Here is a 21,864-nt window from a genome sequence, read left to right on the forward strand (position 1 = left end):
TCTTGCCTTAACGTGCACCAACACAGCAGTTCCACCAGAAGCGTAACGGTCAAGAGAAGTTGACATGACTGCAGGCATAGGCACTGCTAAAACCAAAAAATAATATCAGAACGAACATTTCAACACCAGAATTGTCACTCTGCAAACTAACTGTTGCACCACCTCTTACAACCCCACAAGCACACCACAGGAAAGCTCTTCAGAAATCCCTCTTACCGGATGCAATCCTGCAAAATCTCTGAGCAAGGCTGACTAGGAGGCCTTCATTTTTGGTATGTGCACGGTCCTCCTGACTTTAGCAGGACTGCTTAATGCCCAGGTCTACCTGATCCACAGCTGAGCTTTCAAAAACTTCTCATTTTGAAGAAAAGAAATGAAGCAAGGAGGTTGAACCTTCCAAAGGAAGGAATTCTAATAGAAATGCCTCACCAAGCGTGAACTCTTCTAGACCTTCAATTTATTTTCCAATACAAGTCTATACTTCTGCAACCTGCTCCTGTGGGGTGCTGTGCATCAGTGACTCCCAGGACTTCCCTGCAGTGGGGTACCATCATCTGTTTCTGTGCAGCAACTCCACCCTCGCAGCTCCAGCTCTAACTGCCCACTTGCAGCAATATTCATACTGCACTACACAGGAACTCAGATTGTATTTTTTGATTTTTCAAGTTAATTCATTCCCCAAACCATACCGGGCAAGCCAGGCTGCTGATTTAAATGGGAGTACTTTGCAGGTTTGTAAAATCAGGTCATGGGGAAGAAAAAAACCCCATAAATCCTGTTTTGTAATGCCTGAAGAAGGTACATGTGGGAGAGATGGGGTTTCTTTTCTAGGAAGAGAAATACACAGTGAAACTCAAGGAAAGGAAAATGAAGCCTCGCTTCTGAATTGAGACAAACTGCTGTCTTACCAGCACAAGTAAATTAAAGGTGAAGGCTTTGTCAGGAGCTGTGCTCTGTGGAAGACAGCTAGAGAAGAAGAATTTAAGATTTCTGGGACAGGAAGAGTCACAAGAGATGAACATGCCATGATTTAATTATCCAACTGGAGGGATAAATTAAGCTTCTGACTTGGAGCTGCATATAAAGAGAGCAATTAGACTTCTCTTTAAGAAAATTAGCATACGGCTTAAGAAGGGAGTAAGAGTTTAAAATGCTAGTATGAAATTGTTACTTATACGCAATGGTAATAGATCTGTATGCTACACGGATTGAACTAGATGCTCCCTTGTTTTAGAGCAGTATTCCTTTTCCAAAGCCAAAAGAGCTTGTGCTGGTTTGCACTATTAGAAGATCTGCCCCTATGAGTCCCTTTTCAGTGTGAACACAACCTCCACCTTTCGCTAAAGTTTTCTCCATTTCCAAACCCACACAGCTGCTACGTATCTCGGATATGTATTATTCCTAGATTATTAATACCCTTAAAATCATTATGTGCTGTGAATCTGATCTTGAAATGGACTCTGCATATACGCACACGTGCTTAACTTGGGTTCAAGTTTTCATGATAGACTTTTGGATAATAGTACACTGTGCAGATAATCTGTTCTTCTACAAGCATGACTCTATGTGTGTGTATATATGCGCACTTTACTATGCAGGCTCTGCTGGCACTGCATTAAAGAATTCCAATGAGATGAAGTGCTAGTTTTTTTTAAAAACAAAACAAAACAAAAAACAACAACAACAACAAAAAAAAAACAACAAAAAACCCCAAACAAACAAACAAAAAAAAAAAAAAACAAAAAAACCAAACACCAAAACCAAACCAAACCAAAAAAACCCACAAAACATCTCCATCAACCTTCAGATTTTCCAAGAGGGTAAACCAGTACGAGTCCTTTGACCAAAATAAACCCCTGCCAATCTATTCAAGCTACAGGACGAGCCCTAGATCATTAGAAGAATAGTTAGCAATAGATTTAAGGTTTAAGTTAAGTAATTTTCCAGATCAGGAGTGTATATAAGCTTATTCTCTACACTGTGCACCAACCTTCAATAAACTATGCCCTCTGTTTGGAAATGTACCAAAAATTATTGAGAGAGATCTCATCAGTACTAAGTTGAGCACTTTTGACCCCGTGTAAGATTTTGTTATAGTATCCTTATTTGAACAAGTAACAGTTCTGAGGAAGCTAATGTTTGCTCTGCTATCGTATTTCTATCTAGCAGCGTTTTCCAGAGTGAAGAAATTGCTCTATCAGGCGTGGAGAAGCACTTGGCTTGCACATAAAAAGTCCCTGGAGGGTTAAAAAAAAAAAAACACAACACTTTTTGAAACTCTATCAACATGCACACAAATTGCACACCAAAGAACTGGTTAGTATAAATTTGAATGCATTTAATACCCAAGCGAGGAGCAAGACAGTAACTCTGAAGCAACAATCTCTCCTTTTTGTGTAACTCACTGTCCAACAAAATGTTTAAAAGAACAATAATTTTCCATTTGTAATCTTTTACCATGCACTTTTATGGTCAGATAATTAACTTCTCTAAACTAATGCAAAAAAAAAAAAAAAAAAAAAATCAGTGCAGGTTTTAGGACGTTAATATAAGCACATATTAGTTTAATTTTCCACTGAACAAATTCAGATGGCTCTGAAGCCCTGGAATCTCAATGGTAAAAACCTAATGTGCTTTGACCTCTTTTATACAGAAAATGGGTTGATGGAAAGAAAATGTAACATCTGCAGCTTTACACGTTCCTTATATTCACCAAGTTTTTACTACTGGTAGTATTGGAGGGGAAAACATGAAGAGGAAACAGGCACACGGAAGGTATCACTGTGTTAGTCACCAGTTTGGAACTCAATCCTGTATATAGCTTCTCACTACAATATAGCACCACAAATGACTAGGATGTGTGTCTACAGTGGAAGGTAGCAGCCCTCCCTTTAATAAATCAGATCGCCTGACTTATTCTGAGCTGAATTGCAGTTACGAACATTTTTGAAAGTATAACAGGAGTAAGCATCATGATAACTGAGGTTGCTGTGGGGAAGCTTCCTTGGTGGATGTCAGCTGCTGGGGCACCACCGGCATCACTCGAGCCGCTGACACGGACCTCAGCAGTTCCTGGGGGGACAGCTCAGGCTGCAGCTCTCAGGGATACACCCCAAAACCCTTGTGCCGGCGGGAACCGACCTGTTCACCCACACGTTGTGCTGAGGCTCCCCCCAGAACAGACCACCCACTAATGGGCACGAAGAGGTCTTTAGGTGTATTAGTGCTTTTCTGTTTCTGTGCTGACACGTGCTGCTTAGATGTCTTGAATTAAACACTCAGGTTTTGGGTTTGTTTTTTTTTTTTTTTTTGTTTGTTTTTTTTTTTTTTTTTTTTTTTTTTTTTTTGTTGTTTGTTTTGTTTGCCTTTTTTTTTTTTATTATTATTATTATTTATTTGTTTGTTTGTTTTATTTTTTTTTCCCCTCCCCTGCCCTTTATCTGTACAAATCCTTGAAAACGCTGCTTTGTACCTATTCAGAGCTGCCCTTTGGGAGCGGGTTTTTGTAACAGCTGCCCAAGATGACAGGTGAACATTTATCTCTCTGTGTGGTTTAGTAGTGTAACTGCCCTCATCTCCCGTCCTGCGGGTCGAGTTCATATGGTCTGGGCAGCAGTTCCGAGGAAGCGGTTAGAGAACTGCAGGGAGCTGGCTGTGGCTGCCAGATGGCTATGGATGTATCTATCTCGCTATCTCCCACTCCCTGGTGCTACCCCACCACGCAGCATCAACTGCGAGCTCCAGTGGGAAATTAATTCTCTCCCTTGCTTCTACTCAAGGAACGTTTCCATTCCACATGGTAAGTTCACAGCTATGCATCACCAAGTAAGCCCCGTGGAGGGGGGAAGGTAGCTGTGCTGACGTTAAGCGATTTCTCAGCATCAAACACCAGCCAGTAGCAGAGCCAGGAGCACGACCCCGGGTCCCGCACGGGGCAGGCTGAGTGGAGGCAGCACCCACGGGCACTGGAAGTTAGGGAGTGGGTTTGCACAGCCCACGCCGAGGGTCAGTAATGACCTGTGACACTGAGGCACTCCTGGCAGAGGTGGAGCTGTATCAGATTTGCTCTTTGGCAGCTGCATTGGCTCGTTTAAAGTTTTGAATACACTTCCGAAAGTGAGCGCATGGTGGGGAATACACTTGAGTATTCCATGCCTTGTTTTCTTTGCTGTCTAACACTGCCAACAGTAGCCCACCCAGAAGCCTACTGACTTAACTATTTGGAAAAGACAAAAGATGACATTATCCCTGGGAGAAAACAAAATGATGTCCCCATCCCTTTCTACGTTCAGGACAGCGGGCCAAGTTCAAAGTACAATGCACATAATTTAGCAAATACAGGTTGGAAATACTTATTTAACACAGTATTTTTATAATACACTGGCCCAAGCCTTTCTTTCATATAACACTGTTGGATCCCAAGGTCTTACATGTCTTTCTGGTAATCCTCTACCCTCCCATACATAGTGGTCATAAGGGAGAAACAATATGTCTGAATTATTGCTAGCATGGGCGTGAAATATATTAATGCAGATCTTACAAAGACTAGTTTTGGAGGCTTATAAAAACCTATATATTCTTTTAAACAATTAGTTCTGGAAGCAAACCCTTTAATCCAATAAAGCCTCATTATGTCAATAACAGACCTCACGCAACTTGCAAATTGTATAGCTCCTGTAAAGCAGCCCGTGTGACGGTGAATTAGCTGTCAAGAACACAGGTCTGGGCTGAAATTATCCCCAGTGCAATGTCAAGGGATTCACACCGAGTCAGGTTTGTCTCTTACAACATCCACAGGCTCGGAGCTCACTGCAGAAAACAGGAAACCATCTATGGACTTTAACAGGCCCCATGAAAAGCACCCTAAAAACGGGGCTTCTTTCCAGTCTCCGGCTACCCAGCCGAAATTGTTCACCATATACTATTAACGGGTGAGGAAGAGCTGCTGCTATTGCAATAACAGAAATGACAACACACTGTAAGAATTCTGACCTCGGAGCAAGTTTCCAACCAAAACATCCCTAGGTGAGTAGTCTCCTCCTACATTATAGGGGCTACACCCAGGGAGCAATGAGAGTTGAGTGACTCTAGTGTCTTCGTCAGACCTCTGGCCAGAGGTAAGAGAAGAACGGCGGCTACAGGAACCCCAAACTTGTGAGCTCCAAAGCCCCATGTTTCAGAGGGACATAAGGGGACATGCTGTCCCCATTAAAAACAGAGGCCTGTGTGCAGAAATGAACCTAAGCCATCTCCCCAAACAAATCAACCGCCACAAACATGCAGAGAAACACACTGCAGATTTTTTTTTTTTGTTAAACTCAGAAATAAACAGGATACTGCTATTGTGCTTATAAATTTTAAGATCTGTTGACCTTAGTGTCAACTCCTTGCCTGGTCAATGTTAATGAGAAGGGCTGAGGAGGTATTTCCAGGGGGGTTTGGGGATTGCTTTGCTTCAACTGCATTTGTGTTCGCTTTGCTTTTTTTCGGCAGCAGCCCCTAAAAACCAAAGGGCCTCATGGCATCCCCAAAGCCCACTGGGACCATTTGTGTATGTCTGCTCTGGAGAGATCAGAGTCAAGACCAGCACAGTGGCCACCGCTTCTGGTCACCCCCTTGACTTCTAACACATCCAAAGCATGATGAACTCCCTTCCCTTTTGCTTTCCAGCACGTTCCCTCTTGCCGTGGCTCATGAGCCTCTCCTCTCATTGCATCAGATTCTGTCATGCAGAGATAAAGACTCTGATTTGCTTTGCAGAAGCTAGAGTGAGAGAGGAAAAAAGCAAAAAGGCACAAATGCACTAGTTATGGAGGAATTCAGTGTTTTTACCACCTCCCCCAGCTGCAGTCATCAGCTCCAGTCAATTCCACCCAGACAATAAAGTCATTTATCACTCGAGGACCTGCACAGGTTCGATACCTGATGTAAAGCAGATGATTGCTTCCATTGATTCAGATGAAATATCCGAGCAGAGCTGGGCCAGCCGTGGCTAGGGCGCATGCACCATTTGTGATGGTTTAATAAATAAACAAACCATTGATTACAAAATGGAGCCTGATAAATCCTGACGGGGCAGATCTGCAGCTGTACCTCTCCTCTGACTCCTATAATTAATGGCTTAGTGCTGTGCTACTGTTAAGTGAGGACCTGCTCATCTAGAAGCAATAGCACATGTTGGCGACATTTATGCAAGCGCGCATAATTACTGCACCCAATATAACTGACAAGGTCACTCCTTGTTTTGGCTGAGATTTTCTCGGTGGAGGTGGCCAGCGCTGGCTAGGGATGTCTTGCCACAGGGCAGACCATTTCTAATGCCTGGGCTTCAGCTTGCCTGAGCGCACGATACCACGGCAGGGAGGCAGGAGATGAATCCCCCAGCAAACGGGAAGATCAGCCCTCAAGTCAAGCAACCCCTGGAAGATGCTGAATGAGAGATGTGGGGACTGACTGAGCACTGGATGGTCTGCAGGCTGGGAAAGGGCCCGTCCCACTCTCGGTCCCAGGTTTTACGAAAAACTTCATGTAAGTCACCCCTTAACAAATAGCATCTCGCAAGCCCGAAAGATCTGGACAACTGCAACCGCATACAGTGCCTTTCTCCTAAGCAACACAACGACAGCCTTGTTGTGAACAGTTGTTTAAATGACCTCTTTTTTTTCCCTGAAGTACTGGGTTTAGAAGATCACAACCAGCCCATGAGCTTTGCTGATATGCGAGAGGGGAAAAACACAAGCCAAATGAAATGGTGTTCATCTGCCCGTGCAGAGAATCCTCCCGTAACGGTGATGCACAGCCCCAGAGCTCAGCCGTGACTCACAGGTCCCCAGCCACAGTCCCCAGCACCACCAGCTTTTGCCTCTATCAGGACAGAAATATTACATCTTTCTGTAACTGATATATATGCTCTTCCAAGAATGTATTTCGGTGTCAGGCCAGGCTAATACACATCCAATTACCAGTGGAATTGCTTTACTATCTACCAACCTACTAGACTATCCAGTTAAAGGAAGGTGCCAAGTATCAGAGACATCTAATGCAATCGCTAACCATTTACACGAGACTCATTTAACTTCATATTTGAAGAAGGTTGCAGCTTGCGGATGACATTCTTCTACAGTTTCAAGGCAAAACCCCAGATTCTTAAAACATAAATATGTTGCAGAGGAGACTGACAGATAGAGGAAGAGGAAGGAGAAGGGATTTCTCTTAAATTTTATTTGACTCCCTCGAGCTTGACTGGAGGCAGAAACAGACAGATGATTTTAAAAAAACCCACTAGATTTTATCATGGTAAATTCCTGCTATTTAAAGAGGTGACTTCGCCCATTTAAATTTGAATGGAAAATGAGCTTTCTCTGGAAACATAATGCATAGATCTATAAAATACATTAAATAACATACAGGGTGTTACTGAGTAATGTCCATCAGAAAGTATTCATCTGACTTAATTCTGTTTCCCAAATGAAATAAAGTGCAACAATAAATAATGGCTAATGTGTAATTCCATGTAAAGTCAGGACCAATCTCTTCTTTCATTAAACTCGGTACAGTGTATGTGCTATGCATTTTTAATACCTTTAAATAATTTAGGAGAAGTAGTGCAGACTAAGACTGACAGGAAATAGTCTAAGCTCCTAATTTTAAGAAATAGACTATAAATGAAATTTCAGGAGGCTGTAACTTCTTGATTAAAGCCAAATTGTTGTTGTCACAGCCAGAAAAAAAAAATGCAGCATTGTGTTATTACTCTAATTTATTACATTTATTCCTTTAATTTAGGAGAGTACTGCAAAGACGACAACCAAAGAACCATAGTCTGAGACTTCACTGTGCTACATTCTCCTCAACCACTGCAGAATAAACAGCAACAATCTAGAATTTGAGACACTAAAGCAAAAAAATGGCTCTTCTTATAAGCGCGCACCAACTTCTGCTTTTTGACAAGCAGCAACAGCAAATGCATTTCCAACTCTTTCCATTTCCTTGCTGGCTGGTTCTTAAACGTATCTCTCCCTCCTCCCCACCCGTCACTCCTGACCCTTTTCCCCCGCACGTGGTATTTCTGTCCTTCCCGTGAATCTGATGTGCCCGATAGACCGGGCATGCAGGATGCTGATTAGCGCTGCCGGCTTTAAAGTTTCCCTAACCCATTTCTCAGGTAATCTTGTACAAATGCCTATCTACAGCCAGCACGTGTGGCAGAGATGCAGTTGCTCACCTCCTACTCCAGAAACACCTGCAGTAAATCAGAGAAAAGCTCTTAGCCCAGATGTTGAAAGGCAGGGGTAGAACGACCTGGCTGAAGCTGGAACTTGAACCCAAATCCCACTGTGTGCCTGTACTCTTCCCTGCAAGCTCATCGTGGTGAAGGGTGGTAGTGGATCCACAGAGGGAAGATAAAAGGCAAAGCATAATGCATGAGCTTACGCCGGCAAATAGCAATGCAAATGAATAACTCCACTCACACGAGCAGTCTCCATAAATCCCGAATCATGTTTGTGTTCAAATACTTCCTCCCACGGCTGCAAAACGTGTGAGGAGGCTGAGAAAGAGTCATCCACAAGTACAAGGATTCACACCACTTAAAGTCGTCTTTATTAAAAACAAACTATATGTATTTACCAAAGGAGTATAGAAGCAAACTCGGCCAGCTCCCTTCCTTCAGTCAACACACGGAGAGGCCACGCTGCTCTGGAGCAGACAGAGAAGGACGTGATTTTTCAGCCAAAGGGGCTGAAACAACTTCCACTTGGGGGATTCACTGCAGAAAACACCTAGTTTAAATCACATTTTATAGCTTGTGTCACACCAACTAAATAATTTAATAGCCCCTTCTGGCTTTAAAATCTCTTAGTTAGGGAAACCTACCTATTGCATCACAGGTGGTAAATCCTTCTACCAACAGAAGAGTAAACTTGGCCTTGAAAACCAGGGCTTTTTAAAACCAATCAACCAAAGCCCCATGTAAGCCAGTGGGTGAGAAGTTTATGTCATTACGGAAGACATCAGATGAGTTATGATAAAATCTTAGAGCCTGGAACTTTTGATCAGTTTGTATTAAGCCCTAAAAGACTACATAAAATAACGCCTCTTGCCATAAAACAGCAGTGTATTTGAAGAGGAAATAATACATAAAGAGGAACAGATTACAGTATGAACCCAATTAAACTGGGTTAAACTAAAAGCTACAAATACCTAATCTACCACAGTGTCTCAGAAACTGAACCCTAAACATGAAAAATCCAGACACTATGTAGTATTCTGGGCTGGAGAGGGACCATATCAGGTTCAGCAGGGAAAAAAAAAAAAAAAAAAAAGCTGCAGCTAGGCAGCTTGTTCCTCTCAGTCTAAAGGGGACTAGAATATTTCAAAAGGCATAACTGCACTTAAACTCTACTTAAGGGACTTATACAGCAACTAGGTATCAATGAAGTAATGGATTTTATGGGTTCCAACTCTTCAACATACTTAAGCAGGATGACTTGTGTGCACAAAGTTAGGAATCCATCTATCTGTACTTTACATGCAAAACCAGCACCCTATATATTATTCTCCCCCCAAACTGGCATTTGCACCTGACACCTCTCCTGAGCAGCAGATGTCTCTGAAGGCAAACTGCTGAGCCCCAGCCTCACATTTCACAACCAAAAAGAGCAGCTCTGAAGCCCCTTGGACACTTCCTTCAAAGACAAGAAGCACAAGGCAGGTTTCCTGCATGGAAATGGACACAAGGCTCAGGTATCAGGTAGAAAAATGCCCCACGATCTTTAAGGACCTGTGCAACATTGGAATGCTCAGTGCTTGGTCTTGGTCAAGTCCCAAGTTCAGCAATTCCAACGGTGCACTGGGCAGTTAACCTCAGGGCTCCTGGGGAAGGCGCCAACTTGCCTTTTTTGAGTGTTAGCTAGCACCTTTGATATTCGCAGTGATCTCAATGATGAATTGATCTGCAAAGTCCAAGTCAGCTACAGCAAGAGGTGGTAGCATCGAGTGCCCAGGAGGAGGGCTCTGTGCACTGGGATGCCAGATGCAACGCTGCTGGTGCCTCCACCATGATGGGCACATCTTCGTTAGAAGAGTCCAAAGGGCAGTGGCTGCTGTGCTGCTACAAAGAGTGGATGCAGCTTCTCAAAGCACTTTTATCTTGATAAAGTTTTCTAGCGGCTTGCTCCTGTCCTTATATACATACATATTTTTTTAAAATATATATATAAAAAAATATATAAATATATATACTTATATATATATATTTATGATAAAGTTTTCTGCTTGCTCCTGTCCATATTTATATATATATATATACACACTTACATATATCTATAAAGACCAGGGGAAACAACTGGCCTTTGGAGAAGAAGCCGCAGTGTTTCCCTTTTAAAAACAAACTGAGGGTAGGAAATCCAGTAAACTCCAGAACAAGGGAGCAAAAGAGCATTTTTTTCCTTCTCCTATATAGCACGAACATGAAACTATACATATTGCGTATACCTTCCCCCCAATTTTCAAACAGGGAACACACTTCTGGTTTTCCTCTGCACACGCAACACCTCTCCACCAGATCTAGCTCTAATATTCTGAATTTCTCAGCAATTTCAAGCCTAATTAAATTTTCTTTTTTAAAAAAAAAAATCTACTTAGAAGAAAGATGTTTTCTTTTTCACTGCCAAATCTTTCCACCTCGTTACTGGTTTCAGATGCAAAGTGTGCAACACCCAGGGAACTAGTGACAGATTTAAGGGCTAGCCCCTGATGCCCATGCAGTGTTTCAGACTAGCACTTTGGGACCAATATAACTAACTTGGAGGTTCACAGTTTTTCCAAATGAACACAGAAAAACGGCTTCTCCTTTTTCATCCAGACCCAGCGGCAGAAGGCATGCAACTTCTGGGGAAAGGCAACAGAAGTGCTCCAGATCAGTAATAGCAGAGCTTTCTAAACAGCTTTTCTATAAAGCCATGCTCAGCATAGAGCTAAATAAATCCTTTTTTTTTCAGTACTCACGTGAAGCGACCGGCACGACTTAGAACGCAGCTTTATTATCTAATAAAACCTTCCATTGCACTGAATCGCCCTGCGCGCTCAGGCACACAGGGATGGAACGCGTGTGTGCGCACACTCACACAGCCCTATCGCATCGCCTTGCATTTCGCCATCTGGCACTGTTCTAGGGATTAATAAAAACCAAGTTAGGTTTGAAACACCACATACGCACACCCAGGGAAGGAGAATCCTTGCAGAAGGTTTTAACAACTTACGTGGAGGCGCTGTGAGAAAAACAAGGCGAGCCAGCTAAGACTGCGAGCGGGTGTTAGGAACGGAAAACACACATTTATCAAATCGGTGGACGCAAAAAGTTACAACTATATGTGTTTTATGTAGCATAAGTCAGTTGCAAACCAGTATGATTGATTACAGGTTGTTCGAGTCTAGAGGAATTGAAATATGACAAATGCTAATGCGACAGAGAAATGTCAAAATAGATGAGGAATTACACATGCCAGCGACTGAACAAAAACTAGCTGAGATTAAGTCAGAGACAAAGATGAAATGCCAGATTGCCTAAAGCTAATTATCTGGACAATTAATGGAATGCCTGCAACTCATTTTGATTATTAAGAGCACAGTCTATTGGAGAAAGGACAAAGCTATTTGCAAGAGTCTGCACTGATTTCCTTGGAAGACGATGCTGGCAGCGAAGTGGAAGAAATTCTTACCCTGGAGATTCACTAAACCAGCTGCTAAACTATGGTAGAGCCATGTCACCTGGTACCAAAATCATACCAATCCCTTCCTCGGGCTGTCACGGGTGTCAAAATTCAATGCACATCTCATTTCCCAAGCTGGTAATTTGACAGGGATGCTAGATAAGGAAAAATATTTGTGTGTCTTCGATGACACAAAGCAAGACACATACAAGTACATATTTCTATACCTTGACCTGCCAGAAATGAAACTGAGCTCCCTCCTGCTCTTCCTTAATTTTATCATGCACCAGTTTTCAGGAAATTCCTGCATTCTCCAATATTTATACACCCAAGAGCTAAATGTGGTTCCCAGATAAATTGTAATGACACTTCTTAAACTGGCCACAGATCGGCCAGATGCAAATACCGACTCATTCAGTTAATAAGAGGAAATATGAAGATGTTTAATAAAACTATTTCAATTACTTCTTAAAAAAAGAAGAAAGAAAATATTAACAAGAGAAAAAAAAAAAAAAAAAAGAGAAAATAAAGGAAAAAAGGCTAATACCAAATACATAAAGGATATCTACGGAGTCTTATCTGAGCCTTTTTCTGCTTTACTGGTACAGTACTATGTTAGTATCTGGAATGAGAAATACGCAGCAGGTTTCCCTTATAAGCACACATTTGTGACAGTAAAAAGCACGGGGGCCATGTTTTTTTGAAGACACAGGACTACATTTTAGCTTTTTTTTCCCCTCCTCTAGTGACATTCTGGGAAACACCTGTGCATCCACCACTGCCGTTAAGCGTCACATCCATCAGCCACAGGCCACTTTACCCAAGACAGCAGAGAGTGGAAACAGATGTGAGCCAACCCTGGCGCTTCCCCGCAGGGCTTCCCCACGGACAGTCCCTTCAAATATCAGATGTAAATAAGAGCACCCAGCTCAGCTGAGCAAAAGCCCATAGTGCAAATGCCCAAGCCCAAGCTCTGCTAGAGCTGGGAGGGCGAGCAGCGTGGTCACACAAACTCTGCTCGTCAGCCAGCTTGCACCCGCCAGGAAAACTCCCGGGGCTGGGTTTATTCATTTGGGCTCTGCCACGGACTGATGTAGTTATGCTGCTTTCAGCACTTAGCTAACGCCTTTGCACTGCACGTATATTAATTTTGGAGGTTTTTTTTTACATCATTTAAGAGCTCAAGATGCAGGAATTTCCAGAGTTGCCTTGATCCTCAAATGAGGATGTCTTTCAGTGTAAGGATCAAAAAACCAAGCTGTTCCTGCTTCGTGTTTAAGTTCGGCATTTTTGCCTTAAAAAGAGAGAGCCTATAAGACAGCACTCACACCGTAGAACGGATTGCAATCCACTGCGCTTCTTGGGACAGACCCTTTGCCAGGTTAACATCAGTTTAACATGCCGTGCGGAGATTAAAACTGGTTTTACAAACACAGTTCCTGAACAGGGACCGGATTTTAGCCGAGGGGAAGGCAGGCAGCTTTGCAGAAGGGAAACCAACTTCAAACAGTGTACTAGAAGGGAGCCCGGGCCTTCAAAACAGATTTTATCCATCCTTGGATGACAGAGGTAAGAAGATGCGTTGGGGAATCTGCACTTCCTATTTTACTCTCTGCACAAGAAGGGCTGGAAAAGGGACCAACATTCAGGGCTTTAGAGCTGACGTACCACCTCAGCAAAAACCTGTTTAGTGAGCAAACACAGCTTTGCTGACTGATTGGTAAAGTGGCACCGGGCACCAATCTAAATCCCAGAGTAAGGCAATTTTAGTAAAACCCCAGTGGGTTTTACAAACATGAAAAATGTGTTGCACGTTATCCGAGAGCATTATTTTTGCCCCAGCTCCCCATGAAACCCTGACTCCCAAACACAGTGGTCATGGCTGTTCGGAGAGGGACCGCAAGCAGCATGGATGCTCCCCTCCTTTCATCTCATACTGCTGCCAGAACTCAGGCCACGCTCAATGACCACCTCCAGGTAGGGTTACACGCAGAAAATAGTTTGGCTCCACAGGCTTTAAAGGTACTTGATTCACCAAAAGGAAGAGTACCCTAAATGCTTTCAGCCATTTGTTAAGTATTAAGACGCTCTTCAACATATTTTATCTTGCTAAGAGTTAAGGGTTTTCCAGGCCCTTAGGGAAAAAAACATTAATGTTTCACCTTTCAGATAGGCCAAATATCTTTTTTTTTTTTCCATTTTAACTGATTTGCAGTTTCTGAGATGGCACTTAACATCTCGGTCACAGACACAAGCATAAACAAGAACTCTTAGCGTATCAGGTCATACTGGTATTCAAAAAATGTGCTTATTCTGTTTTCAGCTTTTATTTTGGTTTGCCAAAACAAAGAAATCAGCTGTTTCCCAGGGGAGAGTTGACAGACGCACGGAATTTCAGAGCAGAAATACGATGGAGGCTGGTGCAAAACTGGACATACACAAGGAAGCTGCAGCGCTCTGTCCTGTGGGCTGAAGTCAAGGCAAGGAAAAGAGGAACAAAGTGCACTGCAGTGTTTTAAGGGGGGAAAAAACCCGGTAGGTCTAGCTCAGCTGCCGGAGTAATGTTTTCTGATCTTTGCTCACAAAAGATGATTTAAGGATCTGAAAGATTCCCTCCCCCCTCTCCCAAACAGCATGTCAGAATAATGCACGCTTCTGCTGACCCCACGGGAGGCACGGGAATTGTGCCAATCTATCACGCTGATGCCACTGTCCACCCAGTATCTACCATGTCTGCGCTTTTAAACGGTTAAAAAAAACCCCTTTGGTTTTATGAAAGGGTATTTTCTCCTTCATCTCAGTCTTAAAAATAGTGGGAAATTTATACAATCTGTATCCATACTTGGAGAGGCAATGCAGGGGGAAGCAACATTGCTGGACTCCAAATTTCTTTACAGGCTTGACAAAAACCAAACGGTCGTGAAACACGAGCGAGCACAAGCTGAGCATTGCCCTGCGCTTTGATTCCCCTCATACCAAACAGAGGTTAAAAGATGACTGAAAGATGTATTGTAGGCTTCTGCACTACGACACATTCATCTCAAGCACCAACATGAAAGATCTTTCAAGACTGAGGCTTTGGTAAAGCAACAATTCTATATTTAAATGATGATTTGTTTGGACAAGGTTTTCAGGAGGAATCCTGCACGGCAGCTGTTCCCAGCGAGCTCAGCACGAGCCAGAGCGCTCACTTTATGCTACCTTTTCATAGACTTGAAAAAGTGGCAGCTCTCTCACACTGACTACTCTTTTCACATCTCAGGAGAGTTTTTTTCCATTACAAATAATGGCTCGTATTCTCCTAAATCTCATACATCTTAACCAGAGGAAGAGACAATACATGAGGGGAGGTTCCTCCTTTTCCAAAAATTCTGCCAGGGTGGACTTCAGAAAACATGAACGTTTTTAGACATTTTAAACCTCCAAATGAGGGGAAAATGAGAGAGGTTAAAAAAAAAATACGTGCACACACATACTTGATTTAAACGATGAAATCCTACTCATTAAAATAAATAAGGTATATACACAAGAGGTGGCCCAAATGATAGTCCTGTTGTCCCATTAATCATATTTATTCCAAAAGTCTAATAATGTTATCTTTGGCCCCAGCTTCAGCAGCCTGTAATTTAACAGAAGCACCTTTTTTCGGCATGCGAATCAGGTACTAACGCTGTCTCTTTCAACCTCTTTTGTGCTTCTAAATTAGAAAACCCAAATGTCATTTTTCTTCAGATATGAAACACAGTCAAGGTCACTGTAAAATAAAAGAGCAATTAACTTTGCAAGAAAACTGTTGTACGGGAGTGAAATACAGTACTTGAAAAAGTGTCTAAAACCTAAAACTATTCCTACAAGTGACATCCCTTGTTCAGGGATGCACAGAATGCAGCTCCTGTGAAATTTAAATAAATAATAATAAAGCAGTAGTGGAAGATATTCCCCTCACCCATTAAAATTTGTTCGCTGGGCTTTTATTGCTGCAAGGTAGCAAGGCTTGCTGTTTTGATAGCTCTGATACTGGAAAGCTGGCTCTGCCTCCCCACCATCCTCCTCCTCGCCAAAATGAGTCCTAAAAAGCTAATAAACGCTAGCACGGAATTCCTCATCTTGTTTCCTCTCTCAATCAAATGTCAGAAGTTTTATGAATTCTCTGAATAAAATTCAGGATGGAGTTGCCCTCGCTCAAAAGACAAAGAGAAAGCTAACATGAAGCATTTGGAGTTGATAAGTATTTTAAAATACAAAATTATCTTGGCCCTGACCCTTCTCTAAAATCAGCCAAGATTTTGTAACTCAGTAAAATTAAATGCATTATCAACACACAACTGACTGTGCAACCCAGCAAAGATAAATTATCTCATTAGTACCATAGAAATCAGATGAGGCGTGCATAGTAAGTGACATATTAAATGCAATTATAAAACCCTACTGAAGTGATGTTAGTGACCTGACACATGACAAAGAAAACCAACGAGGCAATGCAGAATCCAGACTAGAAGATGCACTGATATTATTTCTATGCAGTGTACAGCAGCTACAAAAATAGTACTTAGCCATCCGTACAAATCCCATAACTGAAAGCACTGGAAAAATTTAAGAAATTATTAATGTGCAAAGAAGAGGATATCTTCAAAAGAAGCAGAGCTACCCACTGACGCAGTGATCTGCAATTGCTGGGATGGGGTGAGCCGGTTAAGAGAGCTGCCTTCTCGCATCGCCCACCTCCACCCCCGCACGCACACCGTGCCGATCAGTTGCCAGATGCAGGCACGTTCCCACTTTTCACATCGCAGCACTAATTTTCCAATATTAACTGTCGTAAAAATAAAGAACGAGTAACCACGTGTCTCAAAGAGACTGTGGGGAGCCCCCCCCCAATCCCCCCCATCTCCTGTCAGCAGTAACAGTGACCTAGACCCCCCCGACCAGCCTTTATCCAGCTCTCCTCAAACCCCCCCATAGTGTCAGAGACCCCAGGACCACCACAAGCAGACTCTCTGGGGCTTCTCTCCCTTCTCTGTTGCAAAGTTTTTTCTTAAAACCTAACCTACATTTTCCTTGCTGCAACATACTGCTCTTTACCCAACTCGCAGCAGACAGACCACAGACTACTCCCCACTCTCCAGAAGGCTCACAGACCTTCCAAGGTTGCACAGCCTAGCCAAGAAGCCCAATGACAGCTCGCATTATTTAAACTTGCTGTCCTACATCCTATTTTCTAAATTCCTTGTCATTCTTGCTGTTAACCTTTGCCCTTCCTTATAGTTTTTTTTTGAAGGGTCGTGCCCCAAAGAGGACACAGAAATATTCCACCTGGGTCCTTATTGGCATCAGCTACCTCAAAAGGATTTATTCATGCATCACACGCACAGCACTTCGCATCCAGCAAGTCGTCTTCTTGCAGAAGTACATCGCTGTTGACTAGTTTATGACACTTTCTGACTACAGAAGAGATACCCCCCCTTAGGAGTCACCCCCTGCTTGGGCAGTAAACTGGGCAGCCTAAATGCCACTCTTCACTCGCCCTGTGGAACTTCACCGGGCACGAGAGCACTGTCCCTAGTGAAAGCTGAGCACCGATGGCCACAGAAAGACCGTGGTAGGGCCACCTCACCCCGCAGGGACTGCTCCGAAGCAGTGCTCGAGTCCCCCCCCCTTTTCCCCATCAGCCTCTCATGCCATCCTTGGTGGCCACGCCAAGCACAACTGGGACACAAACGAGCAGCCTGGCCCCCAAACCCGACCCCCAGCCGCTGACTGGAAACAACCCAGCAAACGTTCACAACAAAACGACCGCTCCCCACCGAACAGCTTGGCGTCTGCCCGGGAACCAGAAAATGAGACACCTACGCCGTTTGGTCTCTGCTTGAAGCAGAAGCTCTGCGGAGGGGTTAGGAATGGCTCTTCCCAAAACACAACCTCAATGGCTGTCAAAAAGGACTTTTTCTGCCCCCCCCCCCCCCCCCCCCCCCCCTTCTGACTTGCATCTGACCTTTACAGTGACTTTGGAAAGCAAACCCCTCTTCGGGCCACAGTGCTGAGGGAGTCTCCTCGGGTCTGAGCCTGTAGCAAAACAGTTCTCTGCTACATCTCATACCTGAAACAGCGTTACTGAATGGGACTTGAGTAACGTGAAATATTAGAAAAAGTGATCAAAACCTCTGTTTCGCTTGATAAAATCAGGTCAAACCAACATACAGCTGGACCTGGTACAAACATACCATTTTTACACTTTTGGAGAACAGGTTGTTACTGATCGAGAGCCTCATTTTTATAGGGAAGCAGACAAGAGGCTCCCGCATCTGCAGTAGGCAGTGGTCCAACTGAGACGGGGCATTGCGAGGGAGCTCGCTGCCATCCTCCCGCACTCACCAACCCCATCACGTAAAAGAGGGTGGGGAAAGGCGTGAAGCAAACCTTGTACTTCTACCTTGCATTGCTAGCAAAGGGAAAACACAAACACACACTTTTCACGGGCCATTGTGAGAGAATCCAGGGATTTTTGTTCACTTGTTGAAATGAGTCAGCTTGAAATGCTTTCCTTCCTCTTACTGCAACTTTCAGCTGCCATCAGCGCCCTTGTGAGTGGCACTGGTAGGTGTCAGATGTGGAAACAACCACGCCAGAGAGACAGCAGCCATTTTCTGAGCATGCTGTTTCCTTCCGCAATAAAGTAAGTTATGCTGTTCACAGAATTACTCTTATCCATCGCTTTACTCAGCAAGACAGGCCAATACAATTTCTGTTCTTTTTCTTGCTCTGTACAGTTTATTTTCGTTCCTCCTGGAGGTTAGGAAACAAATTACGAATCGACTGGTTTGAATCCTCACCACACAGAGAGGTAATATTGTTTAACTGCAGGTATGTTGCTGGGATGGGGTTCTCCATTTTAATATATTCACTTTAACCATAAAATTAATTACTTGGTGACACTAGTAAAAAGTAATAACCACTAGAGATACACTTAAATGAAAATGCAGTTATGTTAACATGGAAAAAATGACATATAGTAAAAAGATTTGAGCGTGTTTAGTTCTGTTTGTGGACAGTGTCTAAATCCTTGGTTTTTAACTTTGAAAGGTTAAAAAGTTTAATTGGATTAGTTTGATGGTCTACTTACATTATCCAGTAGGGATATTTTGAGCCATTAAGGAATGTCTCTTGTGTTGCCCGAGATACAAGCCAATGAAATCGAGATGAGGATTTGTTATTGGCCGGAACCAATTATTTCTGCTGGGATAAAAGATCAATTTGTGATAAGAATTAGAATGAAATAACAGGGATAAGAATTTGAGAAATTTTGACCTTAGAGTAAGTTAATATTTTCCATGAAAAAATTTAAATACAGCTTTTATTTTACACACTTTTATATGGGAAACCAATCTCAAAAGAAAACACGAATTGTCAATGTCTAGATTGTTTGTCCTTTCCTGCTGAACAGAAAACGCCAATAAACTAATTCTCCTCATTTTGCACGCCAAACATTTAATCCTTCAAGTCTGAGCATCAGCTACCAGAGCTACTTTAAGTTAGCAAGAACTACTCAGACTACTCATCGATGGAAAGGGAGAACTGCCAAAAAACGTTAGTAAAGAAGACTTGAAACAGCAGGGGCTGAACCTGTCTGCCTGCGTGTCCAGAAGAACGCCAAATACCCTTTCTTCAGAGTTTACATGGAGTCTCTCATGTTTGGGATCTGGCTGGAGGCGAGCTCCCGCGGAGCGCTGCCTTCCTGATAGTTCTGCCCATCTACTCCCAGGCTCATCCCGCAACCTTACAGCTGCCTCCTTTAATTGCCCCAGGGGAGTGATCAGCCACAGACCCACATTAAAACTGCATCAACTCCTCTACCCCAAAGAACGTCCTTTACTGTATTCTACTTTTCCCTACTGTTCCACATTGTAAGAACATAATCTTTCCTTAAAGAATAACTCCTAGGTGACGGTTAAGTGACACTTAGAGCCGTTTTTAGCAAAGACTGCTAACTTCTCAGGTTTACAACCCTCCTGCACCACGTGATTCCCGCATGCAAAGGCAGCGAACGATGTTCAGTTTCACACGTAACACGGATCCAGCCCTTGAACACAAATTCAGTTACTTCCCCCGACAACCCCCAGACTCAGCACACTTACCGTTTCCTCAGCTCAACCACCCCCAAGTTTCTAACCACATTTTAGCTTTTTATTCCCCTTCAGTCTGTGAGACGCTTGTCTCGTCTTCGCCCTCATGTTCATTTTGCAGCAATTCTGCCAGGCTATCGAGTTTCCTTCCCTTCTTGCTCACCCCCTTTTATCTTCTCTGTGCTCTTGAGAATGGTTCCACTGCAGAGGCGGCTCCACCGAGGGCTGGGACAAACCCCTCGGTGCTTCGCCTCGTGCTGAAGTGGGGGACAGATAATAGAGTTTATGGGTGGTCACCGGGTTGGGTCAAGCCCTCACTGTTTTAATTATATAAATTTTAATACTAATATATGCCTTCTGACTGTGTGCTAAGATAACAGAAGATGAGAACTGGGTGTGAAGGGGCACTTCATCTCCAACTGCATTTCAGCTTCGGAGAGCGACGGCCGAGTGGGATACCGTTTGCAACACCCCCGCTGGATTTAAGATAGCAACTTTATTACAATTTTAAACGCCTTTTAATTAACAAATTCTTTCGCAAGACGCCGCCAGCGGCGGTTTCCATGGATGCTGCTATCGAATATTGCAGAGCACAAAGCGGGGCCGCAGCAGCAGGGGGAGGGGGGAGGCCACACACCGTGCTGGTGGGGAGAGGGACCGCCGCTGCCCGCCGGGGGCAGAGCAAAGGCTGCTGTCACAGCCCTCTCCCCCCCAGCCGGGACCACCTCCCAGGAAGCCGTCAGCAGAGCGGCGCCAGATGGAAACGGGTCCCCTCCATCCGCCCCCTGCCAGTCCCAGCCCGGGTCCTCCCGCAGCCCCGCTGCTACGGGATCAAGTCTGCACCTCTGGCCACCTCCGGCCCCGCTCTGCACGCCAGGAACGTCCCTGCAGCTCTTTCGTACCCCAACGGGGAAGGGCTTTAATTTGTTCGTCTCCAGCGTTCAGTCCAACAATCTACAGTAGGTTGACTTTCTGATGGGAACTAAAGGCGATTCTTTAATTAGATTTAAGGACTGCAACACTTGAAGTTAAATCATGCTTAGGAAAGATGAAAATTGAAAAATGATAACTAATGGGATTTACAGATGATTTCCTTTAAAAGTAAAAAATTATTATTACACACATGTACCCCGAGGACCTTTCCATAGCTGTTAAAAATACTCCTCTTTAACAGCAGACAATGAGAATATATCCACTTATATGGAAAGATGAACAACAAAGCTTCTTCTAAGACATTTTTAAATGAAAGTAAAGATTCCCAATTATAGACTAGAGCCTGCAGTCCCTTTCACTCCTCCTTCATTTCAGATTCTGTATTTCTTTTGCAACTGAAAATGATGTCACGGCTAGGTAACGCGGGGGCCCCATGCCTGGGCTCTGACCTAAGAAACACTGATGAAGCCAGCTGTAAAAGGGGACATGAAATCCTAGCTCAGAGGCATGTAAGTAAAGTGAAAACACATTTTCAAATACCTGTCCTATCGCAGCACAGTATTTCAACCCAGATTTAATACCATTTTAGAAACTTAGGACCTTAACACTTACTACAAAGAAATCAGGTAGCCTATTTCCAGTCAACCTTCACATTGTTGTGGATTTCTTCAACAATGCCAGCAATTCACAGAAGCTATTGCTTGTGGTTTAACATTACACCAAAAAGGGTAATGCTAATTTCAGGGGTTTTCCCCTGTAAATCCAAGTGCACTCTTTTTGCATCACATTCCTCTCTTCTGACACAGCTCTGAGGTTAACTGAAAAATCCCTACCAAATTCTAGAGGAGGAGACACAGACTCCAAATCTGCTTCATGGAAAAGATCCGTTTCCTTAATTAGCGCATAAAAATGGAACCTGTCAAGATATTCTGGCTGTAATGCAAACACTGCCCAGTGCACAAGGCTTTTTGTGCTTCTGTTTTTGCTGGCTCAGGTAAATTAACTCCTGTAAGATCCCATTCATTCCCCACCTCTGGTTTCTGGAAGTCCACTGCCACTGTAAGGGCTAAACTACACAGTCAAACAAAGGCATCGAGCGC

General features: G+C 43.5%; 1 long non-coding RNA gene across 1 annotated transcript in view; it reads right to left on the minus strand.

Moving 5' to 3' along the window:
• Positions 1 to 21,864, minus strand: part of LOC122154767 — a 69,009-nt gene that overhangs the window by 19,018 nt on the left and 28,127 nt on the right. Inside the window, exon 3 of the long non-coding RNA XR_006166855.1 lies at positions 18,832 to 18,941. This is a non-coding gene — a long non-coding RNA (uncharacterized LOC122154767). The remainder of the gene's footprint in view (positions 1 to 18,831; positions 18,942 to 21,864) is intronic.

Source organism: Tyto alba, unplaced genomic scaffold (genome assembly GCF_018691265.1).
Source record: "Tyto alba isolate M040663 unplaced genomic scaffold, T.alba_DEE_v4.0 Super-Scaffold_46, whole genome shotgun sequence".
Taxonomy (NCBI): Eukaryota; Metazoa; Chordata; class Aves; order Strigiformes; family Tytonidae; genus Tyto; species Tyto alba.